This window comes from Zingiber officinale, chromosome 3B, assembly GCF_018446385.1.
Source record: "Zingiber officinale cultivar Zhangliang chromosome 3B, Zo_v1.1, whole genome shotgun sequence".
NCBI classification, from domain to species: domain Eukaryota; kingdom Viridiplantae; phylum Streptophyta; class Magnoliopsida; order Zingiberales; family Zingiberaceae; genus Zingiber; species Zingiber officinale.
The window spans coordinates 12,714,853-12,728,773 of NC_055991.1; positions in this window are offsets into that span (position 1 = coordinate 12,714,853).

Below are 13,921 nucleotides of genomic sequence, written 5' to 3' on the forward strand. Positions count from 1 at the left end.
AAAATAAAAACTCTCTTTTATAAATCCCTTTTGTGGTTGACTATAAAAGTAACGTTTTATAAATTAAAATCTCTCTCTTTTAAATCCTTTTATGGATATCTATAAAAGATAAGAGATAAAAATAAAACTCCTTTTATATCATGGTTACAAAAAGGAAAGTTTTGTTAAAAAATTAAAATCTTTCTTTCACATTATAGATAACTACAAATAAGGAAAGATATATAATCTCTCTTTTAATCCTTTGTAGAAAATATATAAAAGGAAAGATTTTAAAATTTAAAACTCTCTTTTAAAACCATGTGGATGAAAACATAAAAGGAAAGATTTTATCAAAATTTTATTTTTAATAAAATCCCTCTTCCCTTTTCACACTTGGTCGACCCCTTGCTTGGGCACCAAGCAAGGCTTGGCCGGCCCTAGCTCAAGCACCAAGCTTGGCTTGGCCGACCCCTTGCTTGGGCTCCAAGCAAGGATAGGGGTTGACCCCTAGCATGGGCTAAGAGGCTAGGCTTTGGGTGGATATAAGGTTATATATAAGAGGCTACAATAGGGACCGAGAGGAGGAATTGGTTATGGTCTCCCGATAAACTTGAGCTTCCCGTGTTCGCCCCGAACACCCAACTCAAGTTCATCAATAATAACTCATACCACTAAAGAGCTATTATTGAACTACCGCATCAATCCCAAATTATATTTTGGGTTCCTTCTTATCATGAGTGTGTTAATCTCCCTGTCTTTAAGATATAGAATATCTACTAATTAAATGAGTTACTGACAACTCACTTAATTAATATCTAGCTCCAAGAGAAGTATCACTGAACCTTATTAAGAGAAGTATCACTCAACCTTATTGTCATGTCGGACTAAGTCCACCTACAGGGTTTACATGACAATCCTTATGAGCTCCTCTTGAGGACATCATCAACCTAGATTCCTAGGACACAGTTTCCTTCTATAATCAACAACACACACTATAAGTAATATTATTTCCTAACTTATCGGGCCTATTGATTTATCGAGCTAAATCACACCCTTTGATAAATTAAAGAAATAAATACTAAATATATGTGCTTGTTATTATATCAGGATTAAGAGCACACACTTCCATAATAACAAAGGTCTTGTTCTTTTATGCAGTCAGTACAAAAAGAAACTACCTTAAATGGTCCTGCTCAATACACTCAGAGTGTACTAGTGTAATTTTATAGTCAAGATAAACTAATACTAAATTACACTACGACTATTCCAATGGTTTGTTCCTATCCATCTTAGTCGTGAGCATCTGTTTATAATTTATAAAGAACTGATAACATGATCTTCTGTATGTGACACCACACACTATGTTACCTACACTATAAATTAATTGAACAACTATACTTAGCATAAATGTAGACATTCGACCAATGTGATTCTTTTATTTCAAAATAAATGTTTACAAAAAGTTAGGCTTTTAGTATACACTCTAACAATTTGACCTCCCCGTGTCGAAGGCGGGATCAGACCGGGATCTTCTGCCCCTGGTCAGGGTATGCTCGCCCGACCAGTCGATGCTATCTGTGCATTGACCGCCTTGACTTTGATCTCCATCGTGGCCACTATCCTTCGCAGGGTGGGACCCCTCATCATTACCGCATCACTCGATATTCACGTGGGTTGCCACGTCCATCTACAGCTATCAAAAGCATGGGTAGGAGTGGAGTTGAATTTGCCTGCTGGTCTAGCAGGGGAGCGTGGTGTCGACGTTGTACACCTGGCATTACGCGAAAGTCACCATGAGTCACATTTGCTTCGTTTGATCTTGGTTGTGGCAGTTGTTGGCAACCCCATGATGGCAAAAGGCGAATACGCTCGCCCTCAGCGCCCCTGCCAACCCGTTCCAGGGCCAACACGGAGGAGGCAAATCACGGACGGCTACTAGCCTTTGGAATAGTGACTAGCACATAAGAGAGACATTTATCTCGGCTTTGCTGAGATTTGAATCCCAGAGCTCATGATGATAACACCTCATGTGCTAGCCATTAGACCATCCCGAGAGAACCCAGTTGTTGGCAACCCCAGCAAGTATTAGAAATGGTCAGATTTATAGATCAAAAGGGTCCAACTCGGTAGGGATATTCCTGATCAGGATATTCCCATGGCCCGAGCATGGCATGTTGAGGAACTTCCCAATTGTTGATGCTTTATAGTGTACTTATTGAAGGGATGTTCTTGGTCGGGAATGTTCATAAGATAAGCTAGGTTGAAGGCTTATGTGATCTTTCTGATGATTTTTTTAAACAGAGATATTCCTAAAGTAAGTGCATGATTAAAACCCTGTGTCCTTGGGGCCTGTGCAACTCATCCCACCACAACTTGCCCTCTCGGATGTCATGATTTAACTTCCTCGTGATGGTCATGGGGTCGGGTGCGGCGGGAGCGCTGGGGGCGAGTGATTTCACCTTTTTATCACATGATTAAAATCTCATGTATTCTTTTTGGGATGTTCCTAAATGAAAATATTCTCAAAGTGAGTGCACGATTTAAGTTCTATACGTTCGTTTTTGAAATGTTCCTGAATGAGAATGCTTACACAGTTCGAATCCTATGTGTTTATTTTAGGGATGTCCCAAAATGAGAATGTTCATAAAGCAAGTGCATGATTAGCATCTTGTGTAGCGTTTCTGATGATGCATGTTTCCAAATGAGAAGTCCTCTCGGATGAGTATAGTGGTTAGTGTTGGGACTTTCGAGCGCAAAAATCGCTTTTTGCGTTGCGGAAACCTCGAAGTCTTGCCACGGATTCGTGCGAAGATATAAAAATAAATCATGTACATGTTTCTAACCTAGATCTACCTTAGATCTACATGAATAAGAAGCGTTACCCTTATTGCGAAGCCCTTCGCTTATCCCGCTCGTCTAAAAAGATGCTGGATTTCGAGAGTGTCAAGCGTACACTCCTCTATATGTATCCACACGGACAATAGGTGGAGAAGAACCACTTAGAGTGTGCTAGCACTCTTGGGTGGTTCGACAATGGAGGAGAGGGAGAGAGAGCTAGAAGAGAGGAAGAATAATGATGATCCGTTTATAATGAAAAATAAGAGTAAAAATTGCTTAAGTATTTTCATTTAATGAAAATACTTAATGCTCATTAACTCCATTAATGAGTCTCATTAATGAGTCTTAATGAGTATTTAATGAATATTCATTCTTCATTAAATGGTCATTTTGAAACTCTTCTTCTCTTCATAATTTGAATCGAAATTTGAATCTAATATTCAAATTGAATTCATAATTCAATGAATTCACCATTTATCATTGAATTCAAAATTCAATGAATATCATCATTAAGCTTCACTTTAGTCTAACTCAAGTCTAACTCATTCGAGTCTTACTCAATTAATCTAATTTAGATTACTCTTAATCCAGTTTGGTTCATCATATGAACCTAATCCTCTTGGTTCATCATATGAACCTAATCTCCATCTAATTGCCCTTTGTGTGTGACCCTATAGGTTCTTGTAACGTTGGCAATGTTGTTAAACCCATTTAGAAGCATAAGTAATGAGCGGTATCTAGCAACACATCATTACTACCCAAGTTACAAGAATGTTGAGATCCAACATCACCTTTGTGACTACTAATTGTGACTCTCACAGTATGTGACAATGTCCTTCTATCCTTGACATCTAGATTGATCAATTGAGGCATAGACCGTGTCATCCTCTAATCAATCTATGTCTTGAACTCCAAGTAGACTCACTCTAAACAAATGAGCTCAATATCTCATATTGACTAATTTGGACATGACCATGAACTTAGTGGTCTCACTCTATCAAGAATCATGATGGCACTCCCGCCATATAGGAGGGATAGATCTCATCTACATCACTCACATCCCTCCGCATAATTTGTTACATACCCAGTAATCGATTTTATAGTCCACCCAGTTATGGGTGACGTTTGACGAAGTCAAAGTACACAACTCCTTATGTAGGGAACCATTGTGACTTCAGATCCAAGGACTGATAGTCATACTAATAGTCACATGAGAAAGTATATGACACTCATATAACGATCCATGATACTTTCTTATGGCGGGTCATTCAGTATACATTCTTCAATGCATACCCATGTGTCAACTTGATATCTCTATATCCATGACTTGTGAGATTAAGTCATCGAGTTGACCTACATGCTAGTCTCATCGCATTAACATTGTCCCTGAATGTTAATACTTGACTAGAAATGATTAAGAGTAGTGTTCTCTATATCATCTCACTATCAATTCAACCAATCGATTGATATAGATAAGAACCTTCTACTCAAGGACGCTATTATACTTAGTTATTTGACACCAATACAAGTAAGTATAATAACCATAAAGAAATGTCTTTATTAATATATAGGAATATGATACATCAACTCCATACAACAATCATTATATGATTGACTCTAGGGCTCTAACTAACAGTTAGCGCATGAGATGTTGTCATAATAAGATCTAGAGTTCGAATTTCGGCAAAGTCGAGTTAAATACATCCTTTATGTGTTAGTCACTATTTCAAAGGTTAGTAGTCGTCCATGATTTACTTCTTTTGTGTTGATCCTAAGATGAATTGATGAGAATATTAGAATGAATGTATTCATCTTTTATCATAATGTTTCCAAATGAGAAAATTCCTAAAGTGATGGGCTGCCGAGTCATTTTACCTCTGTATATACCTGTGCACGTGGATGCTCAGGTGTGTCTGGTCAGGTGCACTCTCAGTCGATTGGACCAGGCGAATTGACTTTTAGTTGGCCCAAGTGGATTGACTTCTCATACGGCTCTCTTCCAGTGTGGTTGAGGTCCCGGACAGAGATTCCAAAGCATATCACATGTCATTAATGACTTTGATACTTTGTAAGAATATCAGTATCTATTCTTTATTGATAGATGATACATGGCATATTACGTGTTGTCATTAACATCACAAGAGTTAGACTATCCCTAATATATAAGAAATACAATTTTAAATGATATTGGTGTGAAATTAATCACACAACAAGCTTATTGCAAAGCCCATAAGGATTAATTGTTTCAATAAGCATGCCATGATGATGGTTAGTATGAATCTAGAAACATTTTGCTGACACAATCATGGGATGACATGTTTAAAAATTGGTTACTCATGTATTCCTAATGATATGATAGTCATATATATATTCTTGAGAAGTCATGATGTATCTCTTAAAATATTGATATTATATATAAAATATGTATTCTTCTAGGTGATGAGTGATGCCAGGGAGGCATCAAAGGTCATTTGCGCTATGATGATTAAGGTAATGATTAAGGTCATCAGCCTTTACACTTTCAAAAACCTTTTTGGCAACTTTTGTCCCATTTGAAAGGTGCATCTTTCTCCTTCAATTTGGAGAAAGGTCGTATTTTTCTCAATAAATTGGAAATGAACCTTCCAATGCATGAAAACATCTGTGGAACATCTATAAAATGTCCTTCGATCTTTTTAAGGTTGCATGGTGGAAGAATATCTTGAATAGTTTTGAAATTTGAGATGTTGACTTGATCTCGCACGACACACCATGAAGTCCTACAATTTTCTTGAGGAAACTCAGAAGAAACGTTTGAGTATGCAAAGATTTAGGTTGTATCATCTCATCCTGGTAAACCTTAATTTTATTGGTTGGCCAAATGATTTGTTCTTACCTTTGATTCACAACGAGATCATAAATTGGAGGAAAATGTGAAGTCATCATATATTAACGGACCCTCAAGATAGTTCCACACTCTCTGAAAGAGGATAAATTATATAGGGCATTTATCCTAATGCAATAGCATTTTATATGGGGAGGTCAGACACCAAATGAGGTATTTTATACCTGCAAGGAATTAATCCTAAAATTTATTAGAGCAACTACTTATGCATATACCAACTTATGCCAATCCACATGGGTCACAACAAACATCTTCAATGATTCAAAGGAAGACACAAGGGGACCTGGATATACCAATTTATAGCATGGTTCACGGACCTTCTAATCCATGACCTACATGTTGGAGTGTATACTTAAAAGTTTAGCTTTTGTACACATTTATTTTGAAATAAAGAATCACATTGGTCAAATGTTTACATTTATTTGTTAAATGTAATTGTTCAATTAATTTATATAGTAGATAACATGGAGTGTGGAGTCACACTTAGAAGATCATGTTGTCGGTTCTCTATAAATTATAAACAGTTGCTCACGACTAAGATGGAAAGGAACAAACCATCAGAATAGACATAGTGTAATTAAGTATTATTTTATCTTGACTAATAAATTACACTGACACACTTTAAGTGTATTGAGTAGGATCATTTAGGTAAGTTCTTTTTGTACTGACTTAATAAAAGAACTAAACCTTAGTTATTATGGAAGTGTGTGCTCTTAATCATAATATAATAACAGGCATGTATATTTAATATTTATTTCTTTGACTTATCAAAGGGTGAGGTTTAGCTCGATAAATCAATATGCCCGATAAGTTGGGAAATGATATTACTTATAGTATGTGTTGTTGATTATAGAAGGAATCTGTGTCCTAGTTATCTAGGTTGAGAATGTCCCCAAGAGGAGCTCATAAGGATTGCCATGTTAAACCCTGCAGGTGGACCTAGTCCAACATGACAATAAAGTTGGGTGGTACTACTCTTGGATCTAGATATTAATTAAATGAGTTGTCATTAACTCACTTAATTAGTGGACATTCGTAATCTTAAATACAGGGAGACTAACACACTCATGATAAGAAGGAGTCCATAATGTAATTTGAGATTGGTGTGGTAGTGCGGTAATAACTCTCTAGTGGAATGAGTTATTATCGATGAACTTGAGTTGTGTGTTCGGGGCGAGCATGGGATACTCAAGCTCATCGGAAGGCCAAAACCAATTTCTCCTCTAGGTCCCTGTTGTAGCCTCAATAAAGCCTCAAGTCCATCCAAAGAAAAGCCTATCTTGGTGTCCAAGAAGGGGTCGGTTCATTGCTTGGTGACCAAGCAATGGCCGGCCACATATTCTCTAGAAGTGGTCGGCCCTTGCCTTGGGCAAGGGGGCCGACCGCAATATTTAAATTAGGAAGGTTGTTTTTGAATTTATAAATTTCCTCAGATATTTACAATTTGTAAAAAGAGAGATTTTAAAAATTTATAAAATTTTCCTAATTTAATTAGGTCACAAGGTTTTATAAGAGAGTTGTAAAATTTATAAAACTTTCTTTTGAAAAGAAATATCATTAGAGATGTTTTAAATTTTAAAACTTGGTCTTAAATTTTAAAATTTTCCTTTTAATATCCACATTAAAAAAAAAGAGTTTGTAAAATTTTATTAGAAGTTTTCTTCTTTTAAATTTTATAAAAAAAATTTTCTTTCTTTCCCTTTTAATAAGTGGCTGCCACCTTGCTTGGTGCCCAAGCAAGGGGCCGGTCAAATAATTAAACATCAACAAATAGTTGTTTAATTAATAAATCAATCTAGGATTGATTAATTAAAAGAAAAGAAAAAGAAAAAATTAAAAGGAAATAGGAATGAGTCTAATTTTTTTATAAAACTCTTTCCATAATTTTCCGTTGGGAAACTAATATAAAAAGGGGGGAAGGGGAGGCCTTGAAAAACATAACAATTGATATTGTGTTGTTGGAGATCATCAAGTGGCCGACCCCTCTCCCTCTCTTCCCTTTGCTCTCTTTTGCTCCTTTGTGGTGGTGGTGGCCGAATTCTAGAGAAGGAGGAGAAGCTTTCCGGGTGGTGTTCGTCTTGGAGGATCGTCGCCCACACGACGTCTAAGAGGAGGCGAGGGATGCGACAGAAGATCTCGAGGTTTTTAGCATACAAGGAAGAGGTATAACTAGTATTTAATTTCCGCATCATACTAGTTAATTTTTCTTTGTATAAATACCAAATATAAGAGGCATCCGATTCTTGTTTTTCGAATTTAATTTCGATGTTGTGTTCTTTTTCTTTTTTCCTTGTGAATTGATTGTCCCTTTTGGTTAACCTAGAGTTATATAAGGAAATTAAATATTAACTTTCCTTAAAAGGCTTTGTCTAGTAGGTGGTGGTTGCTCCCATATCCAAGAAGGCCAAGTGCCTCGCCATGCAGTACTGGAAGCCAATTTTGGAAGCTAATATTTAATTGAATATTAACCTAGGTGATTTGGATCAAACGTGTTAAGTTTCGCAGGAGATCCAAATCTAAACCTAAAAGAACATATAAGTTAAACTTGGAATCAAACGTGTTAAGTTCCGCAGGAGATACAAGTTTAACTTAAAAGAACACATGGTAGCTAGGAAAGGTTCAGATCACGTACAAAATTTTTGTACAGTGGAGCCATTGGGTTTTCCAAGTAGCAACCAACAATTGGTATCAGAGTTAGGGTTTTGCCTCTGTGTATTTGATATTAGTTTAATTATGCACATGTCATACATAATTTAGGCAGGTTAATAGTAGGATGTGCTAACTTTGTGGATGCAGGATCCAACTATTATGGCTTATAGTTATTATGTGTGTGATTGGACCCTTGGACATGTCAAAGGCATTTATTATGTGTGCATGATTGTATTATAAAATACAGCAGGAGCTGTATTTAGTTTTATTAGGATTTTATTTTTTGATCTAGATACATGTACATTCCTTTTATGAAATATAGGATCGATGGATATAAATTTTATTTTACGTTCGATCTAGTTTACATGTACATTCCTTCGAGGAATATATGATCGAAAAATGTAAAATTCTATTTATGTCGCGGATCGAATCTTGCAAGGTGTGGAACCTTTTGAGGATCAGAGTGGCGCAGCGGAACAAGAAGCAAGATGGATGCGATAACTAGACCTGGTGGCGGTGGCCAAAGATGGCAGCAGCTAGGGATGACGACACACGGAGGACAACAATAGATAAAAGCCATAATAGTTGAAAATTAGTTTTTCTATTTATTGCTTTTGTATTGTGCTGTGTGTGAATGTTAGTGTACATGTTTAGTAGGCTAGCATCATCAAAATTCCTCACTTTAAATAACTAAGTGGGAGATGAATTTATTTTAGTGAATTCCACGGTCTCCATTACTGGTTTGTAAGTGATGCAAACAAACTTGCACGTTGGTTCTGATTGCCTTCCTCCATATCGGATGAGTTTGTTTACGGATCACTAGACCAAACTTCCATTTCAGATGACTATAGGAAATTAATTAAGAGCGTGTGATCTTCCCCATCGGAAGGGGCACAATCTTATTAATGGACTTAGTGTCAAGTAATGGTATACACTTAGGCATGTCTAATAGTATCCTCCCTATCGAAGTCACTGCTATTATTTGTATGACCGAAGGAAACCAACTATTAATTTTATTTGTCAAAAAGTTAAGTTGACAAGATAATAAAATTAATGGGATATACCCTCCTTTTACAATTGTTGAATTTGTATACGTCCACACTATCGTGGCATACAAAATTCACGGTGTTTTAAGGTGTTGGTTAATTTAAAATAGCATTGTTTGAGAAATCAATATTATTCTAAATTTAGAGTTCTGACCAAAATTTATTTTGTGATTCTTAGGATGACTTTCAACCCACTGGCCATTATTCTAAAAGAAAACAGACTTACTGGTTCCAACTATATAGATTGGAAAAGAAACCTGGACATTGTTTTAACTGCTAAGGGCTATAAGTTTGTACTGTCAGAGGAATGCCCAGAAACACCTAGCAATGATTCTACCCCAGAGGAGATTTAGCATCATAGTAAATGGGTAAAAGCTGATGAGATGGCGCGGTGTTACATCTTGGCTTCGATGTCAAATGTATTGCAACATTAGCATTAGGACTTACCAATAGCCTATGATATAATGAACAATCTCAAGGAACTCTTCGGACATCAGAATCGGGCTGCTAGGCAAGAGGTAATGAGAAAACTGATGACAACCACCATGACTGAGGGGACTCCCGTGAGGGATCATATTCTCAAGATGATGGCTTACTTAAACGAAATACAAGTTCTTGGAGGGAAAATTGATGGGGAAACCCAGGTCGATATCATCCTCCAAACGCTGCCCAGAAGTTTTGAGCATTTTTGCCTGAACTATAATATGAATAAAAGGATGTATTCATTGGCGGAACTTCTGACAGAACTTCAGGCAGCCGAAGGGTTGTTTCGTCAACATTCTCAAATTCACTATGCTGAAAATGGTTCTACTTCTAAGCCGAAAGGCAAGAAGAAGAAGAAACAAAATGACTCAGCAAAGAAGGTGAATAAACCTCAATGTGTAGGACAAAAAGCTGGAATAAAGAAGCCGAAGGGCAAGTGCTTTATTTGTGAGTAGACTGGACATTGGAAGACGGTCTGTCCTCGTAGGAAACAGAACAATAAAGGTATATCTCATACTCTAGTAGTTGAAATATGTTTAGCGGTGTTATCTACCAACACCTAGTGTGTAGATACGGGAGCCACTGATCATGTCTGCAATTCTTTGCAGGGGTTCCAGGAAACCCGGCGACTATTTGATAGAGAGACAACTGTCTACATGGGCAATGCTACTAAGGTGGCGACTGTTGCAGTGGGAGACGTCTACTTATCATTTGATAGGAATAGGAAATTGGTTTTAAGGAATTGTCTTTATGTACCCAGTTTTAGAAAGAATTTAATTTCAGTTTCTAAACTGTATTTGGATGGATATTCAATTTCCTTTAGTAACAATGTGGTTATAAAGAGAAATAAAGTGATTATCTGTTCTGGTGCATCGGTTGGCAATTTATATACTTTAAATCCAATTTCTCCCACAAAGCAAAATATGAAAATTAATAACACATCTTCTAACTCTAATAAGAGAAAAGAACCTTCGGAAATGAACCAAACACATCTTTGACATCTAAGGCTTGGTCATATTAACTTAAGTAGGATTCAAAGGCTTGTAGCCGATGGACTCTTGGGTCCATTAGAGTTGGAAAACTTTCCAACGTGTGAATCCTGCTTGGAAGGTAAGATGACCAAGAGACCTTTTAAGGCCAAGGGATATAGAGCCAAAGAAGCGTTAGAATTAGTTCATTCTGATTTGTGTGGTCCTATGTCTATCCAGGCTAGAGGTGGCTTTGAATATTTTGTCTCTTTTATAGACGATTATTCAAGATATGGATACATTTACCTAATGCGCTGCAAGTCTGAGTGTTTTGATAAGTTCAAAGAGTACAAGGCTGATGTGGAGAAACATCTAGGTAAAAGTATCAAGACACTACGGTCTGATCGTGGTGGCGAATACCTCTTAGGAGAGTTTAGGAATTACTTATTAGAGGCCAGGATTCAATCCCAATTATCCGCACCTGGTACACCCCAACAGAATGGTGTGGCAGAACGAAGGAATAGGACTCTTATGGAGATGGTTAGATTGATGATGAGTTATTCAGAATTACCAAATTCGTTTTGGGGATACGCTCTGGAAACAGCAGCGCACATTCTGAACTTAGTACCTTCTAAATCAGTATCTTCTACTCCCACAGAATTATGGAATGGGCGGAAGCCCAGTCTAAGACATATTCGGATTTGGGGTAGTCCAGCACATGTGCTGAAACAAGATGCTGATAAGTTAGAATCTCGTACAGAAGTTCGTATGTTTGTGGGGTATCCCAGAGGAACAAAAGGCGGTTTATTTTATAGTCCTAAAGACCAGAAGGTCATTGTTAGCACCAATGCCCAGTTTTAGAAAAAGACTATATAATGGATCACAAGCCCAGTAGTAAAATTGTTCTAGAAGAACTTAGAGAGGACACGTCTACTTTAGTACCAACAGTACAAGATGAAGTACCACAAGAGACTGCAACACGTGTCACACATGATACACAACCACAGACGGTGCCTCGTCGTAGTGGGAGGGTTGTAAGGCAGCCCGAGAGATTCATGTTTTTGGGTAAGTCTTCGGACTTGATCCCAGGCAAACATGAACCAGATCCCCGGACATATGATGAAGCACTCCAAGATATAGATGCAGTATCTTGGCAAAAGGCAATGAATTCCGAAATAGAATATATGTATTCTAATAAAGTCTGGGAGCTTGTAGAACCACCTGATGGTGTAAAAGCCATTGGATGCAAGTGGATCTATAAAAGAAAAAGAGGGACAGATGGGAAGGTAGAAACCTTCAAATCAAGGCTTGTTGCGAAGGGGTACATTCAGAAAGAGGAAATCGATTATGAGGAGACCTTTTCGCCGGTAGCTATGCTTAAATCTATCCGGATACTCTTATCCATTGACGCTCATATGGATTATGAGATTTGGCAAATGGTTGTCAAGACAGCTTTCCTTAATGGAAGTCTTGAAGAAAACATCCATATGAAGCAACCAGAAGGGTTCATTGAAAAGGGCAAAGAGCATCTAGTGTGCAAGCTTAATCGGTCCATTTATGGACTGAAGCAAACTTCAAGATCTTGGAACATCCGATTTAATGAAGTAATCCAGTCATATGGATTTATTCAGTGTCCGGATGAGTCTTGTGTATACAAGAAGTGTAACGGAAACATGGTGGTATTTCTTGTACTATACGTAGATGATATTTTGTTAATTGGCAACAATGTCAAGGTATTATCAGACGTAAGGGTATGGTTGTCCAAACAATTTGATATGAAGGACTTAGGAGAATGTCCACACATCCTTGAGATCAAAGTTATAAGGGATCGCAAGAAAAGAATGTTGTGTCTATCCCAAGCTTTATATATAGATACAATCATTGCTCGTTTTAGCATGCAAAACTTCAAGAAAGGTTTCTTACCTTTTAGGCATGGAGTAGCCTTATCTAAAGAGATGTCTCCAAAAACATCAAAGGAGATTGAGGACATGAAGGTAGTTCCTTATGCTTCGGCTGTAGGAACCCTTATGTATGCAATGTTGTGTACGAGACCTGATATCTGTTTTGCCGTGGGCATGGTTAGCAGATATCAAAGTAACCCTGGGCAAGGACATTGGACTGTAGTAAAGCATATATTAAAGCATCTGAGAAGAACTAGAGAGTATATGCTAGTTTACCAAGCAGACGATTTACTCCCTGTGGGTTACACGGATTCGGACTTCCAATCAGATAGGGACAACAGTAAGTCTACATCAGGCTATGTGTTTACTTTAGGAGGTGGAGTCATTGCATGGAGGAGTGTTAAGCAGAAATGCGTCTCAGACTCAACCATGGAAGCTGAGTATGTGGCAGCCTCTGAGGCAGCCAAAGAAGCTGTATGGCTCAGGAACTTTCTAATGGACTTAGATGTGATTCCTGGTTTGCCCAAGATCGTCACAATTTATTGTGATAATAGTGGAGCAGTTGCAAACTCGAAGGAACCACGAGCCCATAAGGCAAGTAAACATATAGAGCGCAAGTACCACCTGATACGAGACATCGTCAAGCGAGGAGAAGTTGTTGTCGCCAAGATAGCATCAGCAGATAACCTGGTAGATCCTTTCAATAAGACCCTTCCGGCGAAAGCTTTTGATCGACATGTGGAGGGGATGGGAATCAGATGTATGGCAATAGATATGGCAGCTTAGACTTTTAGTATAAGTGGGAGATTGTTGGAGTGTATACTTAAAAGTTTATCTTTTGTACACATTTATTTTGAAATAAAGAATCACATTGGTCAAATGTTTATATTTATTTGTTAAATATAATTGTTCAATTAATTTATATAGTAGATAACATGGAGTGTGGAGTCACACTTAGAAGATCATGTTGTCGGTTCTCTATAAATTCTAAACAGTTGCTCACGACTAAGATGGAAAGGAACAAACCATCAGAATAGACGTAGTGTAATTAAGTATTAGTTTATCTTGACTAATAAATTACACTGCTACACTTTAAGTGTATTGAGTAGGATCATTTAAGTAAGTTCTTTTTGTACTGACTTAGTAAAATAACTATACCTTAGTTATTATGGA